Below are 13823 nucleotides of genomic sequence, written 5' to 3' on the forward strand. Positions count from 1 at the left end.
CTAATCCTGATATTTCCAGACTTTTACATTCCACAAAGTGGTAATTTTATAAAGGACACTGGCACATCCAAAGATAGGAAAGGCATAGTCTCAAAGGATAATCCTTTAAACGAACATAAACTTCATTTTTCAGATTAAAACCTCACTACTCAGTCCTCTTTGCCCTGGCACGTAGACCAGTGTTTGTTTGTGAACCTCTGCCCAAGTCCAGTATCCTAGCTCAAAGCTGGAATCCCTGTATCATCACTGAGGCTTTGCTTGAATACTTCTGGGGACCAACCACTCACTACTGCATGAGGCAGCCTCCTTGCAGCATTAGAAGCTCTATCTAGTGTGGAGTTGAAACTGTTCTTGCCACCTTTTATCATGTGATACTAGTTCATCCCCGAGAACTCTGATTACATCAAAAGGGCCTTTTTCTCCAATATGCTCTCAACCCATGGACTTATTCTCCTGCCTCACACCCTTCACTAAAGATCACTCCAATCCCACTGGGCTCCTTCCAGCCTCCAGACAGGACTTTTCTTCACCAAACACTCCCCACCTCCTTCAGATGAGGTTCCACAGGACTTTGGGATCCTGACCCTTCCACAATTAGTTTTGCTGGTCCTCTCTTACTTTCAGTTTTCAGGATGAACTTTAAGTGATGTCATCATATCATCATCATCATCGGCGCAACTTATTTGTGATGGCAAAGCACGTCTCCAGCCTCTCCCGCCCCGCAGTTCTCTGAGCCTGCTCCAGCCCTTCAGGAACAATGCTTCCATTCTGCTATTTTCTCACAAGTTTCTCTCCTTGCGATGGTCTGCCCTTGCTAAAAGTAGCTGTTGGCAGCAGGGTCTGCATTTCAAGCAGCCTGGGTGGGAGAGCGGAGCCAGAACACAATGTGCTCTTGTCGCAGGGAAGAATGTGCTCGTAGTTCAGGGGCAGAGGCCCCCAACGCTGGCGCAGTGCTGCTTCCAGGCCACACGACCTTCTAGAACCCTTTCCATATATATATAGCAGTCCCCGAAAACCGCCCCTTCCCGCCCATCCGCATCCTGGCCTGGCAGAGGAGGAAGGAGAGACCACGACAGCTGATCCCAACGGCCAAGGCCAATTTCCCACAAGCACATGGAACGTCACCGCCCCAGCACCGGAGAAGTTCCATGCCCACTGTAAAGGGGTGGAGCGAAGAGTCTCTTTCCCACCCCATTATCCCATTATTCCCTCATTGCCACTTTCATTAGTTTCCTGTGTCTCCTTTCAAAATGTCTTTATGTAAAGAAGCAAATATGCTATTCACTCCACTCTTGTTTTTTTTTTTTAAACAAATAGTAGAATACCATACCACTTCCTTTTTATAATGTCTTTTAGGAGGTTTTTACCAAATTAGTGTCTAGAATAGCATCACTCTGTTTCAAAGCTGCATAGTATTCCATTGCATGGAAGAACAATACTCTGTGTAACCGGTTCTCTATCCGCAAGCATCTGCATCGTCTCCAAACTTCTGTTGTTACACATAACGCTACAGTAAAGATCGACATATGCTACTTTGCACACCAACAATTGCAGTAAGCTCCAGGGATAGACCCTGCCAAACTGCCCTCCAAAAAGACCACATAGATACACACTCTAATCAGGAATAGGTGAGAATATTTGTTTCTCTACAGCCTCTCCAGAAAGTATGCTAGAAAACTTTGGAATGTTTGCCAGTCTTCTGGGTGTGGTTTTAATTGCATATCTTTTATTTTAAGTGAGACTGAACATCTTTTCATATATTACAGAGTCATTTGTGTTTCTTTTCCTGTGATTACCTGTTCATATATTTCATCCATTTTTCTAACAGATTATTGTTATTGTTTTCCTACCAATTTCTCTTCAGAGCCTGCTGCCTCCTTGGTGACTCCTGTTACTCAGTGAGAATCAGCAAAGCAAGTATTTGGTGTTCACAGCCATCTAGCACCAACTTGAGACTTTCTTCTGGACTTAAAAAGAATTGAAAGTGAATGGAAATGAGATTTTAAAAATCATGAAGTGATTTAATGTTATCCAATGCTTTATTGGCATAACACCTAAAAACGAAACACATGGAAGGTGTCCCACACTTTGGGACATACTGGCTTAGTAGATAAGAGTGTGAGTTCTGGAGAGACTGACTTATGTGAGAACACTGCCTTCTGCTGACTTGCTGCCGGCGTGGGGGCACCTTCCCCTCCCTGAGCTTCCGTTTCATCTTCTGTGAAAACGAGCGCGTTAAGCATGCCCGATGTTAGGGGCCTCTGAGGAGCACACCACATAATGTGCCTGCATCTCGCTAGTCAATAAATGCCGCGTACTACCACTATTATGATATATATTTTTTGCTGGTAGTAAATTTTTTATACTTTTTATCTGGAAATAATTTCAGACTTACTAGTACAAAGAGCATCTTTTACCCAAACGCACTTGCTGTGAGCATCTCATCTCATTTGATTTGTCAATTGTGTGCTCTCTACACACACACACACACACACACACACACACACACACACACGTCTATTCTTTTCTGAACCATTTAGGAGTAAGTTATATACATCATGGCCCTTTACCTCTAAATACTTGACTGTGCAGTTTCTAAGACTAAGGGCATCTTCTTACATAATCATGAGCCAATTGTCAACATCAGTAAATGTAACACCAATACAATATCTTACCTAACTTACTCTCCGTAAGACAATTTGACAACCGACAATAATGTCCCTTATAGAATTTCTCCCTCCTACATAGCATCCAGTCTAGATTAGGATTAGGCACTGCAATTAGTGGTCTTATCTCTCTAGGCTCCTTTAACATTTTCTTTGCTTTTCTTTGTCTTACAAGATTGACATTTTTGAAGAATAAGGGGCTTTTTTGGAAACAGAACGTTCCACATTCTAGATTCATTTGCTGGTTTCTTCGCAATTAGATTCAGGTTATGCATCCTTGGCCAGAAAACTACACGGGTGATGGTGAGTCCTTCCCAGGTACCACACATCCATCCTCTCCTCAAGATGACGTTGACACTCATCACCCAGTCAAGGTGTTGTCTGATTTCGCCACTGCACAGCAGCTATTTTTCCCTTCAAAATTAATAAGCCATCTGTGGGGAGATTCTTTAAGAGCACGCAAATATCCTCGTCCTCGTAACACTCCCCAGCCCAGGTTTAGTGTCCAAGGATGATTCCTGACCAACGGCTGCAACACAATGAGTTTCTAACACAGCGCCCCCTCCCTCCACATTTCCAGTTGGTCCTTGTCATTTCTCTGTAAACGAGAAAGCTCCCTTTCTCCTGTTTATTTACGTACCTGTTTATTGGTATAGATTCCCAGATTCATATTTTTTCAATGGTTTGGAATTCACTATTTGGTGCTCTAAGACAAAAGCCAGCTACTGTTACATTTCAAAATTCACTTATTTGAGTTTAAACCCATCTATGTCTGTTAGAAGTTTTCAGGAGGCACAGCAGAGCATATAAAGTGAAAAATAAAAGTCTCCACCCTCCCCATTCCACATCTCACCGGTAAGCACAGTTAACTGTTTCCCTCCCATCTTCCAGAACTTGTCTGGGCATCTAAAATCACTTAATGCTGGTATGGCCCTTACTGTGACCCTGTGATACAGTTAGAGTCTTCCCCGGCCTCACTTGGGTTGTCCATCAAATCCCTTTGCTCTCCCCTCCCCTGGGGTAGAGGTCCCCTGGTATTAAAAACTGTTCTTCTTCCCTAAACCGAAAGTTGGTGAGGATGCTCCAATGGGGAGAAGGCTAACTCTGCTTCCCATCCCTTCTGTGCCTCAGATCTCTCACCAATAAAATATGGCCAATGTTCTCATGTAGAAGTGAGTCTAACTGCTATGAAGAGCCTTTCGAGAGGGCTTTACAAATGAAAGGGAGTTTTATTATGATCAGAGAAAGCAGGGCAACTCAGTGAAAGGAACCAACTTAGTCTGTAGCAAGTGGGAGGAAGTCCATTCAAACTTTTTGAAGTAAATAAAAAACAACCGAATAACCGTGGCACTAGCTTTAGGAATAGCTGGATCCAAGTGCTTAAGTGATTTCATCAGGAATCTTTTGCCTCCGTATCTGGCCTCTGTCTTCCTCCGAGCTGCCCTCATTCTCAGGGAGGCCTCCTCTAAGCAAGGCCACGATCTGCTAGGTTAGCCAGTCAGAGCGAAGGAGGTACTGCTTCCCCAAGAATTCCAGCAAAGTCCCCAGGACTGGTCCCCCTCCACTTGAGTCACGTACCTGTGCCTGAACCAATCCCTGAGGGCCGAAAAATTGAATGCTATGACTGACTGGGTCTCCACGTAGAACTGGGAGTAAGATCTATACCGGGTCACAGGTCTACACCTGGAACTGGGGAGTAAGGTAATGTCCTGTGAGTGCAGGGAAACCAGAAGGGAAAGGAAAGAAAGGAACACCAGAGGACGGAATGAACGCGAGGCATCATTCACAACAGAGGACGAAAAATGGGAACGAGAGAAAACAAGTTATGGATGTCCTTTGTAAACTATAAAATGCTGTACAGGCATAAGAAGTTATATTCTAGCTCGCAACACAGGACCTAGAACCCAGGCCCAAGTAAACATCTGAGATCACCTTGTCTCAGCTATTAGTCTCCAAGTTCCTCGAGGGGAGGGGCTGGGACACTTCCAGACTAGCTAGTGTCTCCACAGCTGCTGTCACATCCTTCCCATTCTGGAGGCTCCTCGATTAAAAGTCAGCCACAGTCTGGCCACAGCTAGATGTCTTGGCAGGATGTGGAAAGGTGGCAGAGAAGTGTGAAGAAGTGATTGATAGGGGATCAGTCGCAAGCAGACTTTTAGGGCTGTAACCTTGCTCGGCAGGTAGTTGTGATTAACCTCTAGATGAGAAGGTTCTGGGCTGATCTAGAAAAGAGGACAAACCTCCCTGTGCTGAAATCGAAACAGGTGAGCAGAGCCCACGGAGAGATGCCACGTCTCTCTCTGGCAGCTCCTGTTCTTTCAGAGGGATGGTGGGTCTGGCCTCCCTGGATAACCTGTGACAACAGGCAGGTCCTGGTTATCTGCAGAGGTCCGAGGACCCCAAGTCCTGGAGACACTGGTCTGGTTTCTGGCTTCGTGTCATTGGTGTCTGGAGCGAGGGAGACACACCTGCCCTCGACCCAGGGAAGGGGAAAAGGTAAGGTGAATCTGAGGAAAGTTAGAGTTGCGGGTCAGGCACTTTGCCAACTGAGCTGATAGCAGCTCAAGAGGAAACTGAAGCTGCCGGAGGATCCTCAGATGCCACGATTCCACAAGCTAGAACATCTCAAAAGCAAGAAAGAACAAGAAAGAACCGAGATAAGGGGGCTGCCATTTTGATTCATCAGGTAAAGTGTTTTAAAAAAGCAAATGAGAAATTTTGTACCTATAAAAAGAGACGGTCAAAATGGAAAGAGAAAAAATAACAGACTGTTGTTTAAAGTGAGCCAGTCTGCTCTGATGAAACACTCTACATTCACCTCCTTTTCGTCATTTTTTCTATGGGCCACCCGTTGTGGTCTGAGCTGAGTCTCACATACCGCTGTTTGGCAGAAAGTTCACAGACTTTGTGCAGAGTCATGAGTTCGAATCTTGACTTTGCCATATCCTAGTTGTTATACTTCAAGCGAGTCACTTGGCCCCTATGAACCTCAATTTCCTCATCTATAAAATGGGACAGCAATTCCTGCCTCGCAGGATGTCCATGCATTTATTTTCTGTTATTTCTTGAGCACTCACTGTGTGCCTCGCGCTCCGCCGGGTACCGGGAATACAACAATGAAATGACAGGCCCTAGTTTAAAACGGTCAGACAAAATTATTCAACAGGTTGCATATTATGTATTTAATGACAAGTTTAAGTGTTTTGAGGAAGTACAAGATATTAGGGGGAATTTACAAACTTAGAGGTGAGCTGATCGACCGACCACTTCCGAGTCCTGTGAGGGTTCAATTAAATCAGTCATTCATGATTTTTATCACGTCCACAAACCACCTGGACCACTTACATAGTTTTCTTTAAATGGACTCTTCTTCCTCCTTAAGTAAGCCTCATTCTAAGAAATACTACTCATTTATGTACTTTAGAAGTTCTCTCTCTCTCTTTTTTCCTCACACACACTAAATGAACATGTCAGTACCAAAAGAAAGATCCCAAAGCTCACTTTGGAAAGCAGAAAGATAATCTTCGCATGAAGTTCTGGCACATAGAAGGTATTCTGAAAATGTTGGTCTCTTTCCTCTTGGTCAACTTTCCTGGAAAGACAGTGATGGTCATTTTTAAAACTTGTTGTCCTCAATTCTTCTCTCCACGGGCCTCCCAATAGGCCCCAGAAAGAAAGTCAATCTTAACCCAACCTGAACCCAGCTCACTGATACACCATTAAAGGAGAGTTAAAACCACCTTGGCTTTGCACCCTGGCTGAAATTTGCAGCGAAGTCCAGGAGTGCCAGTCGCAGAGCCAGGGAAAAACACTTTCATCCAATTCTATTCAGGGGAAATCCCATAAATCAAGAACACATCACATAAGCTCACGCGCACACACACACACACACACTCACGCACAGTTTTTCTTGAGCAATTAAAGATTATTTAAACTTTTTAAAACTTTTAAAATTTGGCTTAATAGCATTTCAAGTTTCAGAGAAGTGGGGCATATTTAGGTCAAAGAAGTTTAATTCTGCCTTAAAAAAATAAGTGGAAACTACGGCCCTGGCAGGCAGTAGTCAGCCACGTAATGTTGGCAAGAGAAGGGGAAGGTAGCATCAGTGAGTGAAGGGGGCTGGCTATTTCAACACTGATGTAGTCTGACTGCATATTAAGTTCATAGACGTGTCCTTCCCCACCACAAAGAAATAATGCTTGCTATCATTAGTTTTTAAACAAATAGCCATTTCAGTTTGTTTCTTTATGTTTGATAAAGATGCAAGTACAAGAAACATTTCCTTAATTCCGCCCTAAGAGAACCAGGAAGGGAAGCTCAAGGATGGAAGTGCACATTCAGCCCTAGTGTCTAGGGGTACAAGAGGGAGGGGTGGGGACTGTGGCAAACTGAGGACATGCTCTGCTAGAGGGAGTGGTCATTACTGAGATCCTCAACTGTCACCACGCAGGAATGCAGACCTCTTTTGGCTGATCTCCCAATGGTCCAAGGGAAGCCAGGAGTCTGGGTTTTTATATGGAATCTCCTGATTTTTAAATGCTGGCAACTCATTCAAATTAAATCAATCCTGGGCCAACCAAAACACGTCTGTGGGGCAGAGGTGGCCACAGGCTGCCTGTTTGTGACCTCGGATGAAGGGGGAAGAAAACGGGCCTGAGATCTGGGTCTGGCCGAGACTCTGAGACCAACTTAGCGTGTGGTCCTCCTCCCTGGCCTCTCTGAGCCTCAGTTTTCCCATCTGTGTAATGCCAGGGCTGGCCCAGAAAACGGCCACGTCTGCCATCTGGGTCTGTCCGCTAAAAGCCGTAAGTGGAAAGACTGGCATATCTAAGCCATGAAAGTGGGGCATCATTTGACACCATTTCAAAAACCGGTAATTCAACGAGAACACTCTCTCTCTTCCCCAGCTGAGGTTTTTGGAGGCAGTGAGCGTGTTTCTAAAAAAACACAACACACCAAGTCAGGAATTTCATCAGGAAAAACGTGGCAGCCTCGAACGGGCTCACATCTGGAGATTTGCTCGTTGGTGGGGGAACAAGCCGTTCTGTCTTCGACAAATGACAACTCAAGGCAGAGGGGTCCGTGGGGCTGAGGTTGTCTCCTCGAGGAGCCTGGTGAGCACAGCAGAAACACAGCTAGACGCCTCCAATCTCCGCTATGCGCCCCCACCAAGAAAAAAGAAACGAAAAAAGCCAAACCACAAAGTTCTCGGTCACCATGAGCTTGTTCACAACCCCTTGTCCCACCCCAGCTTCTAAGTCAGCTTTTGTCTCAAATTAAACCCAACTTCCTAATTCCCGCTCTCAAACAATAATAGCTCTAAGACATCCCCCCAACCCCCACCCCCAGCTCCCGCCATTTACCGAGTGTGGACTCGGAGCCGGGCACTGTGCCAGGTGCCAATCCTTCAATACGCCCACTCCACAGATGAAAACACTGAGGCTCAGGCAGCTAAAGCTATCAAGTGGGAGGTTTAAACTGATGTCCACACAAAACCAAAGATCTCCAAAGCCCCTGACTACTTTTTTTTTTAAGTGTAAATTCTACTATGGAATATGGGTCTTCGTGGGGTTAATCCAACATAATCGTCATGAGAAGAGGCTGGCGACAGAGCCACCGAGCAGAACCGGCGTGTGCTTGGGGTCAGCACCGGAGAGCCATTTATGAACAAGGTGGGGGGTGGGGGTTTCCATTCCTGACCGGCTCTTTCTGAGTTTCTCTGTCTCCATTTTCTTCAAATAAAGAGGGGCAATGGGGCCGGGAGAGGCAAGTGAACATCAGGATAGCAGAGCGGTAGCGTGAGGGGAGGTCCAGCCCTGCTAAGCCCAGAGGGCCCTTTTGGGCATGCCGTTTAACCTCGAGTTCCTGCCACCTCCTCTCCAAAATGAGATAATGAAAAAACTCACTTGTGAGGATGGAAGAAGACCGCAGTGCCTGTAAGCACTAGATCAAGGCCAGGTTTATGGGAGGTGCTCCAACCCGCTCCTCCCCCTGCCATCCACATCCTCCCAGGTGCTTGGGCCAAAAACCTTGCAGTTGACTTGGACTCTATATCACTTCCTAGACCCATCTTCCAGATCCATTCCCATTCGCTGCCACCTGCAGAATATATCCAGGGTCCAACTACGCCTCACCACTCCTGCTGCTGGCCCCCGGGTCCAAGTCACCATCGCCTCTTGCCTAAATAGTCTTCTCACTGGTATCCCTGCTCCGTCTTTGCAGTCCGTTCTCACAGCAGCCAGAGGATTCTGCCCAAGGTAAGTCAGCTCCTGTCCCTCCTCTGCTGAGAGCCCTCCCATCTGGGTGGCTTCTTCCACCCAGAGTAGAAGCCAAAAATCCAACCGTGGCCTAAAATGCCGGACACTGTCTGCCTCTGCCTCTGCCTACCTCTAGACCTTCTCCTGCCCATGCCCCTCAGTCTGCTGCTGCTGCAATGGACTCCTGGCTATTCCTGAACACACCGGGCTCGATGCCACTCAGGGCTCTGCACTCGTTTTTCTAAAAGATGGTTTACAGTGAGGCCTGCCCTGCAACTGATGTGCTGGAGCCGGCCCGGACCAGCCTGCAGCAAATGATTATTACATTTGCAGGAATGTTGTGGGCTGGTTCCTGAACCACTGACAGCGTGAAATCAGCCATGGTCAGGAGTATTTACACAACAGGAAGTGGCAAACGCTACACATCACTGCTTTTTATTTCCAGAGAACCAGATCACGGGCACACCACTGCAGTGACCACTCTACTGTAAATGAAAATTAAATTGAAAACACTGCTCTTCCCTACTCCACCCCAACGACCCTATTCCGCCCTCCCTGCTTAGCACTTCACACGCGTCACACAGTAGGTTGCCTCCTAGTAGGTATTCAATAAGTGTGCATCGAATGGATGAGTGGCACCTATTGGCAGTTGTTATGGGAAATCTAAGCATAAACAGTTTTTCAGACACAAGACAGGATTTGAAGCACTGGTGAAAGGTCAAAAAGAAAACATCACATGGTCCACGGTACCAGCCCAGGGGACCGCTTTCCCTCCCCGGATTCTCACGTCTCCTTGGATTTCCACCGCATACCGATGGCACACGCTGTGAACATGCAGCAGACAACACACCGAACCAGTCGCGGGGCGGGGAAATTCACTCTTGGTGCTGCAGATCACAGAACCAGAGCGGGAGGAGACATCCCGAGGTCGCCTGTCCTCTCCCTCCACTCTCCAGTGAGCCTGCATCCACGGCAGTCCACGCTCTATAGTAAAACCTACTGTTTGCGAAATTTTTCCAAGCAGCATCCACCAGGAACTTTCTAAGGTAAAAGTTAAGAAATTCTCCAAAGACTCTTTAGGATGGATCAGCCTCTCATCCAATGCTGAATTCCTCCTCTAACATCTTGGACAGGCGGTCATATACAGCCTCAGTGGTTGGAAGGCCACCTACAATTAAACCCAAATCAGCCAGCTCATAACCTCACCGCCAATGCTGGGTCCGCTCAGACACAATTCAGAGCAGTTTTCTCATACAAGAAAATGTTTTACCAAACTGGTAGTGGGTGCCTCAAGCCTAGGAAATGATTGACTTCTAAAAAGGGTAAAGTTTACAGGTGGACACGTTAAATGCCATCCTACAATGCACAGGACAGACCTCCACAAGAAAGAACTGTCTGGTCCCAAATGTTAACAGTGCCGAGGCTGAGAAACCTGACATCTTCAAAGAGATAAGGCTTTTTCCCTCATTTTTCTTTCACGATGATCACCAACTTAGTTTACCCTTCATTTTCACACTTTTGATGGAGACCTGGATATAAGAAATATTTCCTTTTCCTCTTAAATTTACTCTGGGACAACCAGCAGTGCCATCCCAACAATAAATGGCAACTAAGCCTGCGCCCCAGTGTCGGGAAGGTGATAGGGAGAGGTGGGTGGGGGATCATGGCGAACTAAGAACTCGTCTATCTAAAAGGGACAGTCATTTCCCAGCCACAGTCAATTGAAGCTATGTGGAAATCCGGGCAGAGTGCTGACAGATCTTCTGATTTCTTAATGGAAGCCAGAAATCTGCATTTTTGTGTGAAATGTCCAGATTTTCCAATGTTGGCTCCATTATCTGTTTTCAGCGTTCTGCAGACCAAACGAAACGCTTCTTGGCGGCCAGCTCGCACCCTCTGTGTTGCATCAGAGGTCACTGCAGCGCCACTAGGCGGATCACGAAGAAGTCCACAATGGAGGGCAAAGCTCGGAGGAGGGGCAGGAACGTGGGCTGATCTTCAGAGGCCCAGCAAACGTCAGCCCGGCGCAGCCAGGTCCACGCCTCCCACCCCAAGCGCTCCTGAGGCATTTCCGGCTTTTCCTCCCAAGTCCAGTGCGTCTCCTCCCGTGCTTGGCTGGAGTGTCCCAAATATTGAGTGCGAATTTTGCACGAGACCCCACGAACGAGGTGACCCTTCCTAAACATTTCTTTATTTTACTTGAAATAAAAGATAATCCTCCAAGCCTGTGGGAAGGAGCGTGTGGGAGGCAGGAGAGTAGCAGGTCTTTAAAGTTCCAACCTTATAGGAGTGTTCGAGGAGAAAAGCAGATGACATAACCCAGAGCGTAGCACCGCGCCTGGAAAAATGACGAATTTCACGAATGGCACTGTAGCCCAGTAGAGGAAGGGTGGAGAAGGCTTATCTAGAGGTGCATTAGGATAGGATGCAGTTTTGGGGTTCACAAGGAAGCAGTCCACCCCTGACTTCCAGCAAATGTTGTTGACTTCGGATTGGAATTCTAGTTCTTTTCCACTCTGTCCAGAAGTAGCGTGCAAAGTACAGAATCCTCCTGAACAGAGATTAGTTAAGAGGTCGACACATCGCCTACATTTGAGCTCTTGCACTAGCCGTATCTAAAACCACGACTCCCCAGAACTTTTTATTTCCCCACATCAACAAATTTTCTTTTAACTTATATCACCTCGGAAGTAAGTTTTCTGTTACTTACAAGCAGAACAACCTAGACAGCTATGTGGCCCCTTGGCCAGGTTTTTTACTGAACTCCAGCTTTGAGGAGAAAAAGGCAAACTACAAATTCAGTGATGTCAGCCTGGGCTTCTCAGGCCTTTGAAGCTCGGAGACCTTTGCTCACTCTCGCATCCTCACCACCCCTGCTTAATTACTCGTCTTTTGGATCTCCTTACGTGGAATCCTTCAAGGTCCCCCTTTTCCCCCTTTCATGTCTGTAGTCATTGGAAACTATCACCCCAGTCCTTGCAATGTGAACAACACATGAAATTCTTTGCCATTTTAAACAGTGGCTGACGACCATTTATGAAACCTGCAAACATTTCACCACTCCTAAATCAACCCCAGATGACAAAATAATAATCATCATGAAACTAATGAAAACCCGAAGGAGGATGGGTTTAGACCACATCGCCATTACCCATGATGAGTGGGCGCTCAGAAAAAAGGAATCTTGAGAAAGACATAAAAATGAAGTAAACTGATTACTCTCCATGCCCACGAGACTCGAGTCCTGCTTTTTCCTGGAAACAGTTTTTAGCATCTCTTGGCATCTTTCTGGTCAGGAATTGGTAAGAAGAAAAAAAGGAGAGAGTCAGAGAAGGCTCAATGCCTTTCCACCGAAGCTGGATTCCAGGGTCTGTGGCCATGTTTGGGAGCGCGGTCACAAACTGTGAGCCCCTCTACGTGCATTTGGTGGTCCCTTGTGTTGATCTGGAAACTGGGCCATTTCTCATAAAAATCCAGACTTCAATGTCTCTTGAAAAATCAGAACGCATGGCAATATAGAGCCCGCATTCCTCCTGGTAAGTTATCCAGCCCACATCTCCACTTCGGGCATCTCGGTTTGTAATGATTGATTTCAGATTTAGGTTCTGCGCAGTTGTTTTTTTTTTTCTTTTCAGCCATTTGAAAATTATAATCATTTTGATTTCAGTCATGTCTGGTTGACACAGAATGGCTGCTGGATTTGAGCAAAATCCTATTGGATCAAGCCCCTCCACTGTGAGCTCATCTCCCTCTGCCACCTTGATAATCACTCCACTCACGCCAGCCTCCACGAGGCTCCCAGATCGGGGCGTTTGCACTTACCCTTTCTTCTCTCTGGAATGTTTTCCTTCAGATATCGTCAGCAGGACTCCCTCACTCGTTCAGCCCTGTGCTGAATTCTTCAAATCCAGAGTAGTGTGCTTGGTGCTCGATACATAGTTTAGAATGAATGAATGAATGAATGAATGAATGCAGTTTTCCATATTCATGGGGAAATGGAGGTGGGGGGGGTGAGGTGGAAGAAGAAGGTGAAAAAAAAGGCAAACCAGGAAGTCTGCCCACAGAGTCACCGAAAACCAGGTGGAACCTTCTGGAAAAAGACATTTTCCCTGATAGAGGAAAGGGAACAAGAAGAAAAATGAAATGAGAGCAGATGGAGGCACTGGAGCGCAAGGGTTTTGATAAGTGTTCTTCTCCGCCTCCGGCCCTACTCTGAACATAAATAATAATAACACAGCAGTGAACAAAAACAACCTAATTCTTCTCCCTCATGGAGCTGCCATTAGGTGGGGGAAGGCCCAAAAGAAACATATAAATATGGAAAGAACACAGAAAGTCAGATGGTGATAAGCCTGTGGGGAAAAATCAAAAGAAGGTGGATAGAAAGGACCTCGCCGAGCAGGCAGCCACTTAGCAAAGGGCTGAATGAATGAGGGAAGCTTGCCGATGATGTCTGAGGAAGAACAGTCTAGAGAGAAGAAAGGATAAAGGCTGGCTGAAAGTCCCAACTGTTAGAACAGGGTGGAGGGGCTCCGCTCTGCCACAGACTGGCCATGTGACTGTGGCAAGCCCCTACCCCAGGGCCTCGGTGTCCTCATCTGGACAGATTCTAATCCCTGATGGCTGGGACTTCCAGGCTGCCTGCTGCGGACCTGTCCTTCTTACAAGGGGATGCGAAAAGCCAATGTCTCGGGCTGCGTCTTCAGTCATCTGGAAAACCCTGAGCTGTTTTCCAGCTTGAGCCTGACATCCCAGGGACTTTTTCCTTCTCTCCCATGCCAGACTATACCCAAGTCCATTTGTGCCCGCCCCCCTCCCCAAGAAGACATGAGTATAGTTACTTCTTCCTCAACAGGTAATCAACAGCATTTAATGATCACTTGCCGTGTATCAGGTGCTC

At 46.6% G+C, this 13823-nt stretch overlaps 1 protein-coding gene across 3 annotated transcripts in view; it reads right to left on the reverse strand.

Annotated features, from left to right (window-relative positions):
* EYA2 (EYA transcriptional coactivator and phosphatase 2) overlaps positions 1 to 13823 on the reverse strand; it is a 207942-nt gene that overhangs the window by 181731 nt on the left and 12388 nt on the right. Inside the window, exon 1 of one of the 3 annotated variants that reach the window (XM_016121229.2) lies at positions 6168 to 6194. The exons of the other annotated variants lie outside the window; for them this stretch is intronic. The gene's annotated coding sequence lies outside the window, so the exon portion shown is untranslated. Of the gene's footprint in view, positions 1 to 6167; positions 6195 to 13823 lie in introns of those variants that run through there. 3 annotated transcript variants of the gene reach the window in all.

This window comes from Rousettus aegyptiacus, unplaced genomic scaffold, assembly GCF_014176215.1.
Source record: "Rousettus aegyptiacus isolate mRouAeg1 unplaced genomic scaffold, mRouAeg1.p scaffold_m13_p_12, whole genome shotgun sequence".
Taxonomy (NCBI): domain Eukaryota; kingdom Metazoa; phylum Chordata; class Mammalia; order Chiroptera; family Pteropodidae; genus Rousettus; species Rousettus aegyptiacus.